This window comes from Echinops telfairi, unplaced genomic scaffold (genome assembly GCF_000313985.2).
Source record: "Echinops telfairi isolate 266 unplaced genomic scaffold, ASM31398v2 ScPeMD7_7468;HRSCAF=8506_0, whole genome shotgun sequence".
Classification (NCBI taxonomy): domain Eukaryota; kingdom Metazoa; phylum Chordata; class Mammalia; order Afrosoricida; family Tenrecidae; genus Echinops; species Echinops telfairi.
In genome coordinates, this window is record NW_022111369.1 from 16,034,525 (window position 1) to 16,038,452 (window position 3,928).

The 3,928-nt window shown below is 40.0% G+C and overlaps 1 protein-coding gene across 1 annotated transcript in view; it reads left to right on the forward strand.

The window, feature by feature from the left end:
* Positions 1-3,928, forward strand: part of PPP3CA (protein phosphatase 3 catalytic subunit alpha) — a 192,331-nt gene that overhangs the window by 114,767 nt on the left and 73,636 nt on the right. The gene's annotated exons all lie outside the window — the stretch shown is intronic.

The following is a 3,928-nucleotide window of genomic DNA, read 5'->3' on the forward strand; positions in this document are numbered from 1 at the left end:
AAAATTAGTTGCTACCTGTATCATAATAAGTTTAGTTTTGTCCAAACAAGCTAAGTTGGAAATACTTTTACAGTAATTTTTCTATTTGTAAATCTTTGGGAGCATTTACCAGTTTCTAGAATTCCAGAGCCCTTCACAAAGAAATCTACAACAAAATTATGTTTCAATAATATCTTCATAATTTTCTCAGCACCTCTTCTTAATTTTAGTTACAATGCTCACATAGAGTTTACATGGAAATTGCCAAATTAAAGACAAGAGATTATGAAGACATTGAGAATTTTAAATTCTAGAATACATTTTAAAAACTTTAATCAAAACGTTTTTTTGTTGCGAAGTAGGTGGTGGAGAGAAATCTAAGGGAAGGGGAGGGGACCCATCTGGTGGGTTGAGAAGTAGTCTTAACTGCTGAATGCAAAACCGATCGCTTTTCAAAACGTTTTATGGTGGATTAGGTGCTCCTTTATAGAGCAGACCAATTGTCCGCTCACTGCTTCTTGCATTATTTTATTTCATCTTACGGATTGCAATTCCCATGATGCGACATTACTTGTTCTCTGTGTTTGTTCCCATTCTTCTGCCTTCCTCACCCTTCTGAGCTTGTTCCTTGGGTAAAGGCTGCCCTTTGCACGTAGCTGGTTGACTGTCCTCGGGTGAGCTCACCTAACTCGTGCTGTTGGACACACTGACAACTGTTTGGCTGAAAAGTGAGCTCCAGGGGTGAGTTCATTTCCACACCGAAAGTTTACCTAAGAGCCATAGTCTCAGGCATTCCACCAGTCTCTATCAGTAAACTTGATCTTTTAAATTTTTCATTATTTTGAGTTTTGTTCCACATTTTCCTCTTGCTGTACCCAGGACCCTCTAATACAATCCCTTCCGGAGCAGGTGGTTCCGGGAGCCACGTACCACCTCGCTCTCCTGGTCTCTGTGATGGGGGCTGATGTTCGTGTAGTCCAGTAGTGTACTGGACTGAGTGCTCCCACGTGCCTTTAGTTTTTATCCCTCCTCTTTCCGCGCAACAGGGAGAGACTGATCGTTGCACCTGCAATGGCCACTCGTAAGCTTTTAAGATCCAAGTCACTGCTCACCAAATAGTCTGTCGAACCTTGGTGTGTGAGCTATGTGATGTCCGTGGATTTTGAAGAACCCCGAGACGATGGTGTTGAGTCTGCAGGTCCGACAACGTAGTCCCTCAAGAGGTTTGGTCATGTCTAAGAAGATTTTATAGCTTGTTCTCTTGCACATTTTCACCGAAGTGGATGCTCAATTTCTGACATGGCAGCTAAGGAAATGATGAGGCTAAAGGAATTTTCTAAGAAACAAGCAGTCACATATATTCTGTCTATAGGAGCAAACTAGTATCAGTCTGTATTACCTCTCAAAGCTTGATTCACACATAGAGCCTTTGTTCCGTGTTTTCTTTTCTCTGAAACAAAAAGTAAAAAGTTTCTTTTATTCTGTTGATATGACTGAGAAATAAGCTTAGGAAGAGAAAGTTGTACACTGTAAAACAGTGTTAGAATGATAGTTTTTATTACAAATATTAATAAATGTAATAATTTTATTACAAAAATTAATAATTTCAAGCTTGTTGATTAGCAGTTTAAAATTCACTTCAGTGTTTTGGAAAGTTTGATACCAAGTCTGTTTTGACTGAACTGGAGACGCAGCCGTAGGGTTTCTGAAATGCCTAAGGTGTCTTTCTCAACAATTAGGGAATTTGGAGATTATCTTTTATTAACGATGCTCAAATTTTTAGTGCAACATTAGGTATTACTGAAGCATTTGAAGGCCGAGTGTTTCAGTTTTCAATCTGGTGTTAAGTATCATATTATGTGTATTAAATTACTTATTTGATACTCTCTAGTTGTATTTAAGAAATACAGTATTAAGCGAAAACCAAAGCTTTTGATTTTATTATTGAACTGTATTTCATTAACCTGTGTTTAATTTAGCCTATAGCCTTTTTATATTGGATTTCTGAATTGGCTATTCAAAGAAATCATATTCTTAATAAAGTCCCATACTGAACTTGTATAAAGTTAATGGTATTTTTATTTTATGAATATATATACAGATGTGTTTGTATCAGTGATAAAATTTATTAACTGGGTAATTTAGAAGATTATTTTGTTCTCAACCCAATGACTCATTTGAGATACTTCACATATAATGATTTTTAGCTATGACAGACATAAGTTATTTTGTATAGCTGAGTGTCTGAATCCACAGCTCATGGTAAATGCAGTAAGTGGAAAAGTAGTCTGGGGTTTATGCTTTATTTAAGGCGGAAGGAGTTTTTTGTTTTTTATCAAAGCTTGCTAATCATTCTGTCTTTAGTGCCATTCCGAGGTCTTAGAGGTTATTGTTAGGAGTCATTGAATCCGTTCTGACCCATCCCTTTAGGTGCTGGTGGATGAAACTTACCTAGATCAGTGCATGTGAACACTAAAGTGGATGGAGAAACTGGGTAGTAATTACCCATTTAAGTCATTATCAATTAGTTTGATCTATACATCAAAGTTTCATAATGTTTATATATAGTTTACATACTTTGCTTTGCCACCCTATCCACTATTTAACATGTTTCCTGGACATTGATTTCTGTCAAATTAAAATATATAGAAAAATATCTCAGTAAAATTTAAGAATGGCATTCCAGAGTCATAGAAGATTGACAGTGTGACAGGAAGGAATGTAGAAGGACTCTGTGTTTCAGCCCCCCCGCCCTGTACCAGGCAGGGTGTTATAAGCTAAAGTCGGCATCGTTGTTAGGTTCCATTGAGTCAGTTCCTGCTCGTAGAGACCCTCTGTACAGTAGTGAAACACTGCCTGGTCCTGCATCCCGCTCACAATTGTTCTTAAGTTTGAGCCCATGGTGGCAGCCATTGTATCAATCCATCTTGTCCTTCCTCTTTTTTTCCATCAATCCGTCAAGGGTCTTCCACTTTTTTGCCACCCCTCTACTTTACCAAGCATTTTTACAGGGATTGCTCTCTCCTGATCACAGGCCCAAAATGTGTGGGATAAAGTCTCACCAACCTTGCCTCTGAGGAACATTCTGGCTGTACTTCTTCCAAGACAGATTTGGTTGTTCTTTTGGCAGTCCATGGTACTTTCAATACTCTGTGTCAACATCATAGTTCAAATGCATTGATTCTTCTTGTGTCTTCCTGATACATGCATGTAAGGCCATTGAAAATAGCATGGCTTCGGTCAGAGTAAGTATACTCAAATCCTTCTAATGCACAGGCAGGTAATTGACGTACTTCAAGCAGGCCAAGTGTTAGCTGGTCATTAGTAGGGTGAAAGTTTCATTGTCTTTTTAACCTCATGTAGTCCGAAGAAAACTAGGCTGATTTAGATACTGGGAATTGTCAGTTTGTATCTCTGACTCAAACGAATCCTGTCTGTTTTGTGTTCTGAATTTTCTTCACTACACAATGAACATGTGAGATAAGAAATTCTAAAATTCCTCTAAATGATGATATTTGAGATGCAATTTGACAGCTAGCTTACCCGTTGTTTACAAGAGGTAGGTTGCAGTTCATGGAGCCCGCGTGGCACAGCAGGTCCGTGTCAGGCTGCTGAGTGAGAGACTGGCAGTTTGCACCCACCCGTGGCTCCAGGGGAGCAGGGTGAGGCAGTCTCCTTCCACAGAGACTTATAGCCCGGGAGCCCCTGCAGAATAGCTTCCCTCTGCCCAGAGGCTCCCGCAGTCACACTGCACTTGGTGGCGGGTTGTGGTGGTGGTGTTCTGAGATGCAAGTCCCTCAAATCGCTGTTATCCTTCTTCAGGGCAAAGAGCAGCTGTCATCTGGAAACCCTTCACGCCCACCCGTTGTACCCACTGTCCTTCCAATCAGGCAGATGGTTGCCTCTTCTGCCGACTCCTCTCGTGCCTCCCTCCTGGGTGATTTTGGTC